The sequence below is a fragment of the Pongo pygmaeus genome, chromosome 11 (assembly GCF_028885625.2).
Source record: "Pongo pygmaeus isolate AG05252 chromosome 11, NHGRI_mPonPyg2-v2.0_pri, whole genome shotgun sequence".
Classification (NCBI taxonomy): Eukaryota; Metazoa; Chordata; class Mammalia; order Primates; family Hominidae; genus Pongo; species Pongo pygmaeus.
In genome coordinates, this window is record NC_072384.2 from 106,545,142 (window position 1) to 106,563,160 (window position 18,019).

At 41.5% G+C, this 18,019-nt stretch overlaps 1 protein-coding gene and 1 long non-coding RNA gene across 7 annotated transcripts in view; one reads left to right on the plus strand and one right to left on the minus strand.

Annotated features, from left to right (window-relative positions):
- The window catches only part of CMKLR2 (chemerin chemokine-like receptor 2), a 42,767-nt gene extending 38,414 nt beyond the window's left edge, over positions 1-4,353 (minus strand). For 2 of the 6 annotated variants that reach the window (XM_054478853.2, XM_063647814.1), the window contains exon 1: positions 4,111-4,294. The gene's annotated coding sequence lies outside the window, so the exon portion shown is untranslated. Of the gene's footprint in view, positions 1-4,110 lie in introns of all 6 variants that reach the window. The other 4 variants (XM_063647816.1, XM_063647818.1, XM_063647817.1 and 1 more) reach the window with 4 other exon arrangements.
- The window catches only part of LOC129031972 (uncharacterized), a 67,091-nt gene that overhangs the window by 10,286 nt on the left and 38,786 nt on the right, over positions 1-18,019 (plus strand). The window lies entirely within an intron of this gene.

The following is an 18,019-nucleotide window of genomic DNA, read 5'->3' on the forward strand; positions in this document are numbered from 1 at the left end:
AGATGGAATGTTCTTTAAATGCATGGTATAAGGCTCATCAGGAGATTTTACTTTCTGTGATTCAGTGTGTCCTGATAGTGAAGAAATGGAATCACATATTGGTTAAGTGTGAATTTTAACGTTTATTTTTATTTTTATTTTTATTTTTCGAGTCGGAGTCTCGTTCTGTCGCCCAGGCTGGCATGCAATGGCACAATCGCGGCTCACTGCAACCTCCGCCTCCCAGGTTCAAGTGATTCTCCTACCTCAGCCTCTGGAGTAGCTGGGATTACAGGCACCCACCACGACGCCCAGTTAATTTTTGTATTTTTAGTAGACGCGGGGTTTCACCACGTTGGCCCGGCTAGTCTTGAATTCCTGACCTCAGGTGATCCACCCGCCTCAGTCTCCCAAAGTGCTGGGATTACAGGCATGAGCCACCACGCCTGGCCTTAAAGACTTGATTTTTTTTTTTTTTTTTAAACGGAGTCTCGCTCTGTTGCCCAGGCTGGAGTGCAGTGGTGTGATCACGGTTCACTGCAACCTCCGCCTCCCGTGTTCAAGGAATTATCCTGCGTCTGCCTCCCAAGTAGCTGGGATTACAGGCATGCGCCACCACGCCCAGCTAATTTTTTTGTATTTTTATTAGAGACGGGGTTTCACCATATTGGCCAGGCTGGTCTCAAATTCCTGACCTTGTGACCCACCCACCTCGGTCTCCCAAAGTGCCCGGCCTAAAGGTTTGATTTTTATCCCTGGTCACCATTTGTGGGCCTGGCAGATGTGGGCACATCTGTGTACCTGAGGCAGGACTCAGAATTCATAAATTCAAGGGATGAGAAGCGTGGAGCTTGAAGGTAGGCATGCCTTGATGTGGTGAGCTTACCTCTGACGGCTAGCTATCTTTATTTTTTTAATTTTATTTCTTCTTATTATTATTTGAGACAGAGTCTCGCTTTGTCGCCCAGCGTGGAATGCAGTGGTACGATCTCGGCTCACTGCAAGCTCCACCTCCTGGGTTAACGCCATTCTCCTGCCTTAGCCTCCTGAGTAGCTGGGACTGCAGGCGCCCGCCACCACGCCCGGCTAATTTTTTTTTGTATTTTAGTAGAGACGGGGTTTCACCATGTTAGGCAGGATGGTCTCGATCTCCTGACCTCGTGATCCGCCCGCCTTGGCCTCCCAAAGTGCTGGGATTACAGGCGTGAGCCGCTGCACCTGGCCGCTATCTTTATTTTTGTATGGTCTAACTTCAGCTTAACCATGTGATACCCGAAATTGCACATTGTTAGGCCGTGAAACATCAGCTGCCAGAGAAGCACAGGATTTCGTTTTTGTCCACTGTTAAAGACCAAGTCTAGGAAATCTAAAGCAGGAATTCTCACAGTGGAGGTCGGGGGTGGGGGGTGCACTTTTTCAAACTACAAATATCCCTCTGCCCTATAAGAATGTATACTTTTCCACACCTACCCGCAATCCCTTGATTCAATCTTGGCATATTTTTCAGTGTTTTGTGAGACCGGATGAATAGATGTGGTCAGTGAAGGGGGTACTTAGTAGAGCTCTGCTAGTTTCCATTCCTTTGCGTTAGCAGTATTAGTATTTACTATAGTCTATACTATGTTCTGTAATCACACAAAATCACAATTTCATCTGTAAAAGCCATTATTGAGCAGAATCTCAGGAAGTTTTGGTTACTTTACATGAGTTTATTTTTGGCTATAGAGCAGGAACCATTGAGTAGCAAAGAATATGAAAAGCGACAAGAGAAATGACATTGATCAAGGATTGTCCTATGTGCCAAGCATAGTTTAAGCACAGTACACACTGAAACCCAGGAAAGTGTATGCATTTTTATGTTTTAGCCACCACCTAAAACAATTAAAACATATGCTTGCTTAGCTTTGAAATTAGTCTAAGAAACAATAAATAAAAGGAATAATAAACAAAATATCTCTGCAAACGTACCTTATAGTTTGATGTTATGTTTGAAGAGCTTCCCTTTGACACCCTAAGGCATGACTTGCAGTTGATCTGTTATGCAAAAGTAGCTGAAGTGCTCAGGTGTACTAAAGATAAGCCACCTGCCACCTCTGAGCATTAAGGGTATAGTAGATACCAGCCAGGCTGTTTGGTGCATTGGTTAAGCTGGTGGGTCAGTTAATTGGAGATCTGTTAAGAGAGCCTTTTGTGTAAGTGGCAGGGTTGGGGTTTGGCTCCAGACGTTCTGACTTCAGATACCATTATCTTAAGAGACTTAACCATTGGGCTATCCATCTCCTTATTGGAAGAGATATTTATAGAATTGAGTGTATGAAAGGAAGGGATAGCAAAACTTCTGCCAGGTAGAAGGATTTCCAGACAGTTTTGCCACTTTCTAAAAAACCATTTGCAAATTTTCTGAAGGCTGTTATGGCTAGTATTTCAAGGGGTTTCTTTTTATATTATTTTTATTTTTAAAAATAGAGATAGGAGCTGGGTGCGGTGGGTCATGCCTGTAATCCTAGCACTTTGGGAGGTGGAGGTGGGCAGGTCACCTGAGGTCTGGAGTTCAAGACCAGCCTGACCAGTATGGTGAAACCCTGTCTCTACTAAAAATACAAAAATTAGCCAGAAGTGGTGGCGTGCGCCTGTAGTCCCCAGGTACCTGGGAGGCTGAGGCAGGAGACCTGCTTGAACCGGGAGGTGGAGGTTGCAGTGAGCCGAGATAGTGCCACTGCACTCCAGTCTGGGCAACAGAGCAAGACTCCATCTCAAAATAAAAATAAAAATAAAAATAAAAATAAAAATAGAGACAGGGTCTCACTGTATTGCGCAGGCAGGTCTTAAACTCCTGGGCTCAAGTAATCCTCCTGCCTCAGCCTTCCAAAGTGCTGGGATTACAGGCGTGAGCCATCATGCCTGGTCTCAATGGGTTTTTGACAGAAGAATGTGTGGAAGCAGGTCTATAAGGCCAGCTGGGCTCAGAGATGGAAGATACACAATGCCGCTGTCATATTATTCTGGGGACTAGGATCTCCCATTTCATACAAATAGTATTTCTCCACTAATGCTTGAAATATCACTGTTAGAAAACTGTTCTTTTGAAGATATTACATTGTAAAAGAGAAGATTTATATTAATCTAATGAAGCTTTAATAGTGAGAAACGGTTGGGCGATTTTAAGTGGGTCATCCCCTCCCCTCCCATCAACCCCACGAGAAAAATTGGGGTTGCCAACTTGGCCTTTCATCTTTTGATATCATTAAGGTTAGCATTATTCTTCCTCTTTCTTGCATGATGTTAAACAGCACATTTCTCCCAAACATCTAAAAACTCTGATGATAGAAATTTTAGAAATAGACATTTGGGAGAATATTATATCATCATGTCATATTAATTTTTGTCAGTGATCATTCTAATCTTTTTGTTGTTGTTTGAAAAAAAAAATCTATCCGGAACAAAAGCATTGGAAGAGAGATATGCAAAAGGACACTTTCTTACAAAGAAGCTGATTTATGAAAAACAAAGACACTTCAATGTTTCCCTCCTGTCATACAGGATGATGACTATCTTGTGTAAATGCCTTTCTTAGGGCTGGCTCTTCAGGGTAGTCAGGTTGGAGATTAGACTTGGGGGGCCCTTACTTGGTTAAACTGTGAGGCTGGAGACACACAAAGCTTTTTCCAGAGACTGAAATGGACTCACATGGCAGGCTCAGTAGCCCTGGGGGTCACAGCGAGGAACCATGGCAACCCAGCCATACAGGGACATTTTCATCCACTTAAAGCAGAGAATTCTTAAAGGCTTCTAAATGAGGATGAAGCCTTGTCTAGATTCTTGCCTCTAATTGTTTTGCCCGATGTAGAAAGTGAGTCTTGAGGATACTTAGTGGGAAAGTCTGTGGAGGACTTAGTTCTCCATCTTTTCCACTAAGATTTCCGAAGTTCTAATTACCTGTAGAAATGTGGGGAACAGCTTCTGTTTTATCTCTAATTTGAATAAACCTTCACTTTTAATATGCCAAATGCGAATTCAAAAGAGATCCAGATACAAAGCATTTTTAGGTTGGTTTTCTTAACTACAACCTACTGGCTCAGACACATGGCATGCGTGGGGTGTGAAGCTTTGGGGGGCAAAGCAAGCACTCACCTCTCTGAAGTTGCCGGTGCCTGTGGCTGCTGCGGGAAAGTGCGTGGCCAAAGTTTTCAGGGCTCTGGGCTCTGTCTGAATCCTTGCGGTTTAATGATTTCTCTGGGAGGACGGGTCACAGCTGCCCTGAGTCTAGGAAGAAGTATTTCCTCTCTTTGCAACAAAGGGAAATACATAATCTTTTAAGTTATTGCCCTGGAAAAGGAAATGTGGTTTGCCAGTGGTTAAGTAAATCTGTTGTACATCAGTTAGTCAACAGCATCTGGGTGACACCATTGTTGGCCCTGATTTAAGAGAAAGGGCTGCTGTGGACATTCAGGTCACTCCCAATTACCTACTCTAATTATGCTACTTTTCTCATTAAACTGCAGATAATCGTGGCTATGATGTAAGTGTATCTGGATTTTTCCAAAATGCCATATTTTAGGAAAGGAAAAGGATCACATAAGACAGCATATTTTCTCAACCTCTTTAAACTTGTTCAGCTGCTAGTTTTGCATTTTTCATTAGGAAATTGGTAGCCTGGGGGCTCACTGCAGCTGTGAATGTGTTTTGTTTGTGAAGCAGTGTTTTCTAGAGTTTGAATTAATTTCCAACATTTAGAAGTCAGGAATCTTAGCCATCTAGATTATCGGCTCCTCATGAAAAAATTAGCAGATCTGGGTACACTGGGCCCATGTCCCAATAAGGATACTGTTCGAGGTGCCTGCATAGGGGCTTACTCCCAGCACCACCTGCCCGCTTTTGGCAAGGTATTGCATCCCAGCTCCACACCTTTCTCCTCTGTCCTCCTCACTCATGGACACTGTCTGGATCCTCCAGCAATTTGCACTTTCAATTTTTGTATCTCTTTCTAATTCTTTTCCTATTGAGTTTCTTCCATTTAGGAAAATTGAATATGCAGAATAAGTCACTGGGTGCTTATTTTTACTGCATAAGGAACTTTAGATTTGTTCATTAAAAGAAAATGAATCCCCAGTGTTTCCCTAGTAAAACCTGAATGCATTATAAAGCATTATGAAATTAACAAAACCAATCTTGCTGAGCTTAACTATGGAATGGAGGTATGACGAAAGGCCGTGTAGGAGGGAGCAGTCCACCCAGGTGTAGGCAATAAAGGGACTACTGTCTGTAGGGAATTTAAAAACGATAATAAAACCAACTAAAGCCCTTCTGCTTTTCGTTGGCACCATGTGCCAGCAATTCTCAAGTCAATCATGAACTACTCCTCCCCTCAAGAGACCTCTTGTTGGTTTTGGTTTCAGTTGTGAACAATTACTGTGATTATAATGAGCTGTAGTTTTATGAATATGTATAATCTACTCTTAAATAGACAATGTATTTTACATAAAAGCTAAGTATTCTTATTTTAATTTTTGTTAACTTCTCTTTAATAGACAATGTATTTTACATTGAAGATAACTGAAAAAACTCCCAATTATAAAGATGCCCCGATGCCATGTGTTGATTCAGATATGCTTTCTCTTGAGATTAAGTTGATAATGGCTCCAAAACATTGGCACAGCTTGTATTTTCCCATTGTGATCTACATGTGCCTGCATTCAAACAACAGATTTAAAATACATAATGATAGCACAACCATGGCAAAATAAAGAAGCAGAACTTCTCATTTCAACTTCTTTATTCCATATTCTCTCTTGGAATTTTTAGTTTTTTTAAATTTTAAACAGTGAAACAAAAAGTGCTTCAAGGTGTACTATTTTTTTTCCTTTGGCAATTGTAAATTTTAGTCCATAGATGAAATTTTTGGCTGAATTTGAATATTTTTTACATTAATTATTTTTTTTTTTTTTGAGATGGAGTCTCACTCTGTCACCCAGACTGGAGTGCAGTGGCATGCTCTCGGCTCACTGCAATCTCCACCTCCCGGGTTCAAGTGATTCTCCTGCCTTAGCCTCCCCGGTAGCTGGGATTACAGGGATGCATCACCATGCCCAGCTAATTTTTGTATTTTTAGTAGAGACAGGGTCTTGCTATGTTGGCCAGGCTGGTCTTGAACTCCTGATCTCAGATGATTCACCTGCCTCGGCCTCTCAAAGTGCTAGGATTACAGGCATGGGCCACGATGCCTGGCCTAAAAGTTATTTTAAAAAATGATCACTTTGGCAGCTGAGGCAGGAGGATCACTTGAGCCCTATAGTTCAAGACCAGACTGGGCAACATAGTAAGACTCTGTCTCTACAAAAAAAAAAAAAAAAAAAAAAATGCTGGGCATGGTGGCTTGTACCTGTGGTCCCAGCTACTTGGGAAGCTGAGGTGGGAGGATCACTTGACCCCAGGACTTTGAGACTGCTGTGAGGTGTGATTACGCCACTGCACTCCGGAGCCTGGGTGACAGAGCAAGACCTTGTCTCAAAAAAAAAAAAAAAAGAGGAAGGAAAAAAATTAAAAAAAAATGTTTTTTTAATGCTCTGTTTTAAAACTACAAACTGAATCAAGAAGTAAAGGCATTATGGCAATGATGTGATTTACTAGTTGCCTACATTGTACTTTCTTCAGATATTTCAGTTTTATTAAAATTTAGTTATTAATTGCTGGACAATTATTTGCATAAAATATTATTATGTCATACTGTAACCAAGAGCTCTATGGTCAAATTTGTTAGTTAGATATAAAAACTGTGAGGAAATCATTGTCCATTTTTTCTTTTTTTGTCCTGTGGATATATATTACTCATTTATTTTTAATTTAGTTTCCTGGCACAATTATATATTATGAGGTTCAATTAAAAAAAAATTCTATGGTAGCTCATGCCTCAGTGTGGTGACTCACCCTTGAAATCCCAGCACTTCGGGAGGCTGAGGCAGGAGGATTGCTTGAGTGCAGGAGTCCGAGACCAGCCAGGGTAACATAGTGAGACCCCGTCTGTAAAAATTAGCCAGGCGTGGCAGCACATGCATGTAGTCCAAGCTACTTGGGAGGCTGAGATGTGAGAATTACTGGAGCCCAGGATGTTGAGGCTGCAGTGAACCACAATCATGCCACTGTACTCCAGTCTGGGCAACAGAAGGAGACTCTAAAACAAACAAACAAACAAACAAAAAAACCTCACCATCTGCAGTTTTTGTTTCATTTCATGATATTACTGAAATTATTCTGGTCATATTGAAAAAGGGGGTATTAAAAATTGATCTACTGTAGATGCCAGCATAGATACACCACTGCAATGGTACACAGAGACATCAAAGTAATGTAGGGGAGGAAAAAGTTCCTGTGTACCCTCTTAAATTTGGAAGCTGGGGCTTGCAAACTGAACTGACAAAAGACATATTAACAGGAGAAAAGATTTATTTCACGAGCACACAGAGGCTTCACAGAAAAGAATTAAAAACCCAAAGAAGCAGTTCAGAGCTTGTATACCATTTTAACAAAGGGTGATAAATTGTAGAGAAGTGACTAGACAAAGGAAAGTGAGGTGGTTTGGGCTTCTAAGGGCAGTAAATTGTGGGAAGGTGACTAGGAAATGTATAGTAGACAAGGCTTGTTAAGTAAAGTTTGTTATGCAGGATGTGAGGGCGATCTGGTTGTGACATCTCTCACCCCATTGATTGCCAGGGTTGATTCAGCTGATCTGGATGGCTAGGCGGGTGTCCCCTTCTTCCCTCACCACTCCACGTGCATTTCTCCCAAAGCTGCACACTTGGTGGAAGAGGATGACCATCCCCGATAAAGAAGGACTGGTCTTTGGTAAAGGGTATAAGAGTAGCTGTGCTCCCCTTTTAGAACCTCCAAATAAGCTCCCAAGTTTGTTATGCAGACTCAATTCAGTGTCATCTCCAGTGATAAGATAGTCTGGTGGTTAAATTTGTTCTCCTCTCCTGGTACTAGAGAGAAACATATCTTTATAAATGGAAACTTGTGTTACCTGTACAAAGGGAAACTTATGCACTGGTTTTAGGCAGAAAGGAAGAGAGCAAACGTTCTTCCTGTGTCCATTATTTCTTAATTGCCTTCAGCTGAAAATATTGCTTATACCAAAGTGGTATATTTGGGGGTGGCATATTCTGATCCCCTTCACAAACTTATCAATGTATGTCCTGGTTCATTGGGTTTCTTCTGTTCTGTTGGAGCTCTCTGTACTGAATTTTTAGAAACTTTTCTTTCTAAAAAAAAACTGTGGTAAAAAACACATAAATCTTACTGCCTTAACAATTTTTTAAAAGAGATGAGGTCTTGCTATTTTGCCTAGACTGAAGTGCAGTGGCTATTCACAGTGCTATCATAGTACATTATAGTCTCAAACTTCTGGGCTCATGTGATCCTCTTGCCTTAGCCTTCTGGGTAACTGGGAATACAGATACACACCACTGTGCCTGACTTATCTTGACCACTTTTATTTTTATTTACTTCTTCTTATTATTATTATTTTAGACAGGATCTCAGCCTGTCACCCAGGCTGGAGTGCAGTGGCATGATCATGGCTCACTGCAGCCTTGACCTCCTGGGCTTAAGTGATCCTGTCACATCAGACTACCAAAGTGCTGGGGTTACAGTTGTAAGGCATGTGTCTGGACATTACCCATTTTTTTTAGGGGGGTGGGGATGGAGTCTCGCTCTGTCATCCAGGCTGGAGTGCAGTGGCACAATCTCGGCTCACTGCAATCTCCACCTCCTGGGTTCAAGCGATTCTCCTGCCTCAGCCTCCTGAGTAGCTAGGACTACAGGCATGCGACCACACCCAGCTAATTTTTGTATTTTTAGTAGAGATGGGGTTTCACCATGTTGGCCAGGATGGTCTCGATCTCTTGACCTTGTGATCTGCCCACCTTGGCCTCCTGAAGTGCTGGGATTACAGGTGAGAGCCACCAAGCCTGGCCTGGACCTTAACCATTTTTTAAGTGTACAGTTCAGTAATTCACTTTTATATTGTCATGAAACAGACCCCTAGAATGTTTTTACCTTGAAAATCTAAAACTTTATACCTATTAAACAACTACTTCCTTGATTTTTTTTTCTTTTCTTTTTTTTTTTTTTTTTTTTTAGAGACAGGGTCTCACTCTATTGCCCAGGCTGGAATACAGTGGTGTGATTATAGCTCCTGGACTCAAGTGATCCTCCCATCTTGGCCTCCTGAGCAGCTAGGACTACAGGCACGTGACACCACACCTCACTAATTTTTAAATTTTCTGTAGAAGCAGGGTCTTGCTATGTTGCTCTGGCTGGTCTCAAACTCTTGGCCTCAAGTGATCCTCCTGCCTCGGCCTCCCAAAGTGCTGGGATTACAGACATGAGCCACTGTGCCTGGACTACTTCCCTTTTTTTTTTTTTTTTTTTTTTTTGAGACAAAGTCTCGCTCTTGTACCCCAAGCTGGAGTGTGATGTTGCGATCTTGGCTCACTGCAACCTCCACCTCCTGGGTTCAAGCAATTCTCCTGCCTCAGCTGCCCGAGTAGCTGGGATTACAGGCGTCTGCCACTGCGCCCAGCTAGTCTTTGTATTTTTAGTGGAGACAGGTTTCACCATGTTGGCTAGGCTGGTCTCGAACTCCTGACCTCAGGTGATCCACCCGCCTCGGCCTCCCAAAGTGCTAGGATTACAGGCGTGAGCCATTGCGTCTGGCCCCCTGAATTTTCAAAAGGAGATCTCAACTGATCTTTTCAGCCATCCTGAAGAAGGGAATCAACCTCACAGTGGCAATGTAAATAGAACAGTCCAAGCAGGTCCTGACAGGACAGCCTGATTTGCCTGGAGTGGCAGAGGTCCAGGTGGAGTTCCTGGAAGAAGAAGGATAGAAAAGGGCCCAGACCATTATCTTTACCATAGGCTTTGGAGATGCTTGGTATCTTTGGAATGAAACCGTCCATAGAATAAGATGCTAGCAGCTTGTTTAGGCTTTACTGCATTACAGTCAGGGTCACACTGTAGCACCTTCCACTCACTCATTCAAAGGAACTTTTAAAATAGTAACTTTGGTTGAGTGCAGTGGCTCGTGCCTGTAATCTTAGCACTTTGGGAGGCTGAGGCTAGCAGATTACTTGAGTCCAGGAGTTAAAGACCAGCCTAGGCAACATGGCGAAACTCCATCTCTGCAAAAAATACAAATAAGTAGCCAGATGTGGTGGTGCACGGCTGTAGTCCCAGCTTCTCGGGAGGCTGAGGTGGGAGGAGTGCTTGAGTCTGGGAGGTTGAGGATGCAGTGAGTTATATTCATGCCACTGTACTCCAGCCTGGGTAATAGAGCAATACCTTGTCTCATTAAAAAAAAAAAAGAAAAAAAAAAAAAAAGAAAGAAAGAAAGAAAAGAAAGCCCTAAAACCCCCAAAAAGAAAAAACTTTTTTTCTTTTTCTTTTTTTCTTTTTTTTTTTTTTGAGATGGAGTTTTGCTCTTGTTGCCCAGGCTAGAGTGGAATGGCACGATCTCGGCTCACTGCAACCTCCGCCTCCCGGGTTCAAGCGATTTTCCTGCCTCAGCCTCCCAAGTAGCTGGGATTACAGGCGCCTGCCACCAAGCCTGGCTAATTTTTGTATTTTTAGTAGAGACGGGGTTTCGCCATGTTGGCCAGGCTGGTCTCGAACTCCTGACCACAGGTGATCTGCCCACCTCGGCCTCCCAAAGTGCTGGGATTACAGGCGTGAGCCACTGCGTCCATCCAAAAACTTTTTTTCTCAGTGAAAACAGTTGCAGCCAGGCATGGTGGCTCATGCCTATAGTCCCAGCACTTTGGGAGGCCGAGGTGGGAGAATCACTTAAGTCCAGGAGTTCAAGACCAGCCTGGGCAACACAAGGAGACCTCATTTTGAAAATGACAAAAATCATTCTCAACCCTGCCCCCGCCATTTAGATAAACCAGTCTTGACATTTTGGCATATTTTTAATATTTAAAAAATATCTGTGTGAGATTAGGTCATACATGGAGTTTTATAGCCTACCCATTTTACTTACATCATGAGCATTTTTTCATGTCATTACATATTATTCACAAACATGCTTTTAATAGCTGCATAACATACTCTACAGAGTTCTTTAAGGAATTTTAAAAAGCAACAACTAAATTTATTGCCACCCTAGAACACAAAAGTTTCAGTGCTGTCAAACCTGTCTTCCAAGCAATTACTGGTTTATCTTATGCTGAAATAAAGTATTATCAAGTTGTATCCTAAAGGATAAGTACATTTTAAGAAATATTAAAGTAAAAGACAAAACCTTAGCACAGGCTGCAATTTAGGCAAAATAAAAAGAGAATCTGGTGTTATCTGTCAACAATTTAGAAAGCTTTTTCCATAAAATTAAATAATGACGTGATATGTCATTCACTGTACTTGTAGCAGCATAATTACAATAATGAGACTTATTTAATATAATGAGACTATATTTTAAAAATGTTATTCCAAGCATGCTACTTCGTGTTGCTTTGCTATTAAGCTACTTAATATTTTCCATTTAAGTTTTTATGAAATCCAGGAAGCAACGTGAGGAGAAATTTTTGTTGAATTATAAAGCATATTGAAATGGAAAAACAAAAGCCTCTCTTGCATCCTCTAGAGTCAGATAGCAACAGAGTTGGAAGCTTATAGCTTTAGCTAGAGCCCACAAGCCCTCTGCAATGAATACAAATTTATAGTGCTTTAAAGCATAATAAAAAGGGCATACTTGATATTTTATTTCCTCTCCTGTCATTGTGGCTATCAAAAAGTTGCAGTTAATGTCACCTTTGGAAATTTGTCTGGAAACAAAACCAAAATTATTATGGCACCAACGCACATAAGGGTGATAAATGCAAAGAGCAGGACACTCTTGGCCAGAACAGAAAATGGAAATGGCACTGAAGAAATTACTTGCTGGTAGAAAAAGCAGAGTCAGACTGATTAAGTGCTGTTGCACTTGGAGATAAAGGGCCCAGCCCTGAGAAAGGCACTGACCACGCATTTTCCAGGAGAGGTCTTTCCTCTCTAGAATGAGACTCTTCAACTTTCAGTTTTGTGATTAGTCGCTTGTTTCAGAGGGAGAGGAGAGCTCATCAAATACTGATGGCAAGATCTGGGCCATTAGAAAGACGAGTTTTTTAATCTGAGTTGCTCTTGCACTGCCTGGCTAGATGACCTTAAGCATGTTTCTGAAATTATTCAAGCCCTGGTTTTTTAATCTGGTAAATGAGGATAATGATATTACCTATATCATAGTGTTGTTGTGAGGTTTCACTGGATGGTATGTGTAAAGCACATAAAGAATAAAGTTTCAATAAATGCTTGTGTTATTATTATTACTTGCTATGAATTGCCCTAGATACTTTCTGGTTTTACTTTCTTTCTTTCTTTTTTTGTTTTTTGAGACAGTCTCACTCTGTCGCCCAGGCTGGAGTGCAGTGGCATGATCTTGGCTCACTGCAACCTCCACCTCCCCGGTTCAAGTGAGTCTCCTGCCTCAGCCTCTCAAGTAGCTGGGATTACAGGTGCATGCCACTATGCCTGGCTAATTTTGTTTTGTATTTTTAATAGAGACAGGGTTTCGCCATGTTGGCCAGGCAGGTCTTGAACTCCTGACCTCAAGTGATCCACCTGCCTCAGCCTCCCAAAATGCTGCGATTACAGGTGTGAGCCACCATGCCCAGCCTTATACTTTCTTTTGAGACAGGGTCTCACTCTGTTGCCCAGGCTGGAGCGCAGTGGCCATGATCTGCAGCCTCGACCTCCTGGACTCAAGTGATCCTCCCATCTCAGCCTCCAAAGTAACTGGGACTCTAGGCATGTGCCCCCACCATGCCCAGCTGATTTTTTTTTCCTGTAGAGTTGGGGTCTCACTATAAATAGGTGAATCCCCAAATTGGGGTCGGTCCATTAGAGTTCTTGACTTCACACAGGAAAGAATTCAAGAGTGAGCCAACAGAATAAAGTGAAAGCAATGGAAGTTTATTACAGGACTAGAGTATGGGAAAACGGCTGCTCCATAGACAGACCAGGGCTACCCCACAGGCAGAGAGGAGCACATACGGATTGCTGTCTAGCTAGATCTATAGCCATTCCTTAATTATATGCTACATAAGGGGTGGGTCATTCACAGATTTTCTAGAAAAGGGGTGGAGAGGTTCCAGAACCAAGAGTGCCTCCCATTTTAAATCATATAAGGTAACTTTTGGGCGTTGCCATGGCATTTGTAAACTCATGGTGCTGGTGGGAGTGTCTTAGCATGCTAACGCATTATAATTGGCTTATAATGAGCAGTAAGGGCAACTAGAAGCCCCTTTCGTCACCATCTTGGTTGTAGCTGGTTTTGGCCAGTTTCTTTACACCATCCTGTTTTAATCATATTCTATTTTGATCAGCAGGATCATGATGGGTGCTCAGAAAACAAGTGCTGCTGATCAGCAACCTCAGCTACATTGCCCAGGTTGGTTTTGAACTCCTGAGCTCAAGTGATACTCCTGCCTTGGCCTTCCAAAGTGCTGGGATTACAGGTGTGAGCCACCATGCCCAGACTGGTTATACTTTCTATTGGTAAGGTGCTATGCCACCTCTTTACCTTGTGACAGGGACCACAATTACCCCCTAAAAATCCATTCCCTCCTTTCTTATCATCAGAACCACAGTTTTACTTAGGACAGCAGTATACTCAGAAAAAACACTACAATTCCCAGCTTCCAGTGAAACTGAGCATGGCCACTAAGATTTCGGTAGAAAACACTGGCTGGGGCTTCAAGGAAAGCTGGCTCAGATTTCGAGGTATGACTTGGAAGGTCAACAAGATTCAGCAACTCTTTTGAACTACAAGGGCAAGACAAGTGTAGGGGCGAAGTTACCAAAGCTGTCTCAGTTTAGAAATTCTTGAGGCACTGAAGTAATGCTAGCAACCTTTTATTTCCAGACTTTTTGTCTCTTGAGAGATACAAGCTCTTATGTGTTTAGGTCACCATTACTTTGAGTTTGTTATGATATGTTGCCAAACCAAGCTGTGACTCACATACATCACACCGTGTTAAATTCTTTGAAAAATAAGGACAACTTCATCATTCAAGGTATCATTACAATAACGTCTCATTGTGTGAGGTAATCTGGGTAACTTTGTGTTTGAAACAAATAAATGAAAAACTTAACTGACTGCAAACTCTCCCTCACAGAATTTTTGTAAAGACGGAATGAAAAGAAAGCACGTAAGTTCACCTGTTTAGCACAGTCCCTGACACACAGTGGTTACTTAGTTCATAGCGGCTAATATTATAGGGCTACCACAAAGGGAAACAAGCTAGAAAAAAATCCTGTTTATCCTTGGAGTAAAAAGCAGGGACAATCATTTTTATAGCTTAGCCGTTGGCAATCTGTATTGTTATTTTCCTAACCTCTTTTTGTCTGACAGTTCATTATTCAGGAGGATTTCAGCTCAAAAATAATTGACAAGGCAAGGCCTTAAGGAAAGGTAATGGATTTCATGAGACTGGAATTACAAAAGGAGTGCCCTTCTACTTGAAGAGAGTGCCAGATAACAATTTGTAATCTCTGGATGCTATGTCTCTGGGATATGACCGCACCCTGTACCCAACATTTGAAGGGATTATGTCACTGTTGAGTGCTGGGGTAGGATATAGATTCAGGAAAAGGCAGCTGTGCCTGCTGCTCAGAGTATTAGTTGGGCATGGGCTGTTTGTTGCCTCTTCATTCTTCTTCATAGGTCGCAAGTGCAAATTCAGGTGGAGTTGGTATGTAACATGTGGTGGAAATTTGGGCTGTGATGTCGAAAGGTATTGGGTAAGCAGGTCTATTCTGAGCTGACTCTAGTCAGCCATATTGGTTCCAGCCAGTTTCAGCCTGTCACCCAATTTTGTTGCAAAGGGAAAGGACTGTAACAAACTGTTCCCTTATCTGCTCCCCTGCAAGACAAACTCCAGAATTTGTTGTTAGTTACCAAATTCTCTAACCCTGTGTGGCACAGTTTCCAGAGGTTGGCTTACTCTTTCCTGATTCTCTACTCCTATTTGCCAGTGGTATAGTCAGTAACACAACATGGAGGAGGAAGGGACTCAGTGGCTCTTTGTGAAGTTTTTATTTTATTTTATTTTTTGAGAGAGTCTCACTCTGTTGCTTAGGCTGGAGTGCAGTGGCATGATCTCGGCTCACTACAACCTCTGCCTCCCAGATTCAAGAGGTTCTCCTGCCTCAGCCTCCTGAGTAGCTGGGATTACAGGCACGTACCATCACACTCAGCTAATTTTTTTTGTATTTTTAGTGGAGACAGGGTTTCACCATGTTGGCCAGGCTGGTCTCGAACTCCTGGCCTCAAGTGATCTGCCTGCCTCGGCTTCCCAAAGTGCTGGAATCACAGGCGTGAGCCACTGCACCCAGCCTGTGTGAAGTTTTTAAATGGTAAAAACATCTGTAAGGACCTTCCCTGCAACCTGTGATGGTCAATGTGACAAATGACTAATAATTAACTTTGAAGCTTTCATATGGACATCATTCCCAGAATGGAACCTGAGTGAGGTCACTATTCACATGCCAAGGATTTTTTTTTTTTTTTTTTTTTTTAAGACAGAATCTTGCTCTTGTCACTCAGGCTGGAGTGCAGTGGCGCAATCTCAGCTCACTGCAACCTCCGCCTCCTGGGTTCAAGTGATTCTCCTGCCTCAGCCTCCCGAGTAGCTGGGATTACAGGCGCCCACCACCACACCCGGCTAATTTTTGTACTTTTAGTAGAGACGGGGTTTCGCCATGTTGGCCAGGCTGGTCTCGAATTCCTGACCTCAGGTGATCCGCCCACCTCGGTCTCCCAAAGTGCCGGGATTACAAGTGTGAGCCACTGCACTCGGCCACCACGGATTTTTTTAAATTACCCTAGTCTGTTTTAGCATTGTGCTACTTTTAGTTAAGCTGTGAAAGAGTGAAAAAATGGAAGAGACAGCTCCTAGACACTGTGTATCTCATCTTAAATTTATTCTCACTGGTCGTAGGAGGAAAGCTTCTCTGAAAATTGGTGGCAATGTCATGAGAGTCTTGGCGTCACAAACATCTTATTGTGAAGCCACAGTGTCCTAGATGATGTGTAAAACACACAAAAGGTAAGATTACTGCTTTCCCCGAATTCTGTACTGCTTATCCAAACTATGACCTAATTTAAGTGGAAGGAAACATTTTGTAAAACAATCATTCATAGATATGTTTTATAGTATCAAATTGGTAACCACATTCTAAAATTATAAATCTTTTTTTGTGACCTGTAATCCCAACACTTTGGGAGGCCAAGGCGGGCAGATCACTTGAGGTCAGGAGTTCGAGACCAGCCTGGACAACATGGTGAAACCCTGTCTCTACTAAAAATACAAAAATTAACCAGGTGTAGTGGTGCATGCCTGTAGTCCCAGCTACTTGGGAGGCTGAGGTGGGAGGATTGCTTAATCCCAGGAGGCGGAGGTTGCAGTGAGCCAAGATTGTGCCACTGCATTCCAGCCTGGGTGACAGAGCAAGACTCTGTCTCAAGAAAAAAAAAAAAAATCTTTTTTGTGACAGTGAAAAACAGGCTAATTCAACTCTACATTATATATAAGAGGCACACATAAATCAAAGAGATTATGGTATATCCACACAATGGAGTCTTTTGCAGGTGACAGAAAAGTAAAGAAAATCTTTGCGTACTGATATAGAGTGATCACCAAGATACATTTTAGCAAAAAAAGATGAAGTTCTAGAACTGTATTATAGTATGCTAATGTTTGATTAAGATAAAGTGTGTGCATATGTGTCTATATGTGAATATGTGTGTGTATACACGTGCGCTCACACACATCTGTATATACTTATATTAAAATGGTTATCTATAAATAGGGTAGAATAAAAGGTGAAAAAGATAAGAATGAAAGCTGTCCCTATCTACAATCCATTCCCTTTGCAACAAAAGGTATCTAAAAAGTAACTTGAGCTGGGCATCGTGGTTCATGCCTGTAATCCCAGCTACTTGGGAAGCTGAGGTGGGAGGATCACTTGAGCCCAGGAGTTTGAGCCTGTAATAAGCTATGACTATGCCACTGTGCTCCAGCCTGAGTGACAGAGCAAGACCTTGTCCCTACAAAAACCAAAAAACATGTGTCTCGATATATAATTCTGTTTTTGTAATCATATTTGTTTTATTTAATTAAATGAATAAAACAGAATCAAATGAAGACAGCAGTCTTTAAAAATGAAAAACAACCTGAAACTAATGAACCTAACTGTATGTCAAGTTGGTAGCATATTCATACAGAGAAAAAAGTCATTTCAAGTGACTTTAAAACACAGTATTTTTCCTGTACATCCTTATGAGATATAATTTAAGAACAAAAGGACTGCAAAGAAACTTGAAACAGCAATCAGTATTTATTGATAGTAGAAATATTGGCATTATTTGAAAATATTCTAGATATATTGAAAAGTAAAGTGAAATTAAAACTTACATAAACATAATTTAGAATGAAGATATTCAGTAATCAGTACAAGAGCAGAGAAATAATGTACAAAACTCAAGGAAGTTTATAATCATGGGTAACAAAACCCAAAAGAAATGTATAAATAAATATGAATAAAATAATTTAAAACAATTTAAAAAAAGAAAGAAAAAATATAAAAAAAGATTTAAAAAATCAAGGAGGTTAAGTTAAAACATTGTAATTTTAAATTTGAATTGGAAGTATAAGAATGAACTCAAAATTATATTTTCTCTTAAAAATGTAATTTTAGCTCTGTTCTCCAAAACACCTAGAAGTAATAAAAAGCAAGTGACGAGCTCCAGTTGTACCTAGATTAGTCTCTAAATATCCATTTTCTTTACAAAGCTGCCAGAGGTCTTTGGAAAAATGATAGGAAATGTACACTACCTATATAAGGTTAGTACCTATATGAGCTGGAAAACAAAGAAGTTATAAATTAGGTCAAAATGATAAAAGAGCCATCTATTTTTTTGAGATGGAGTCTCACTCTGTCACCCTGGCTG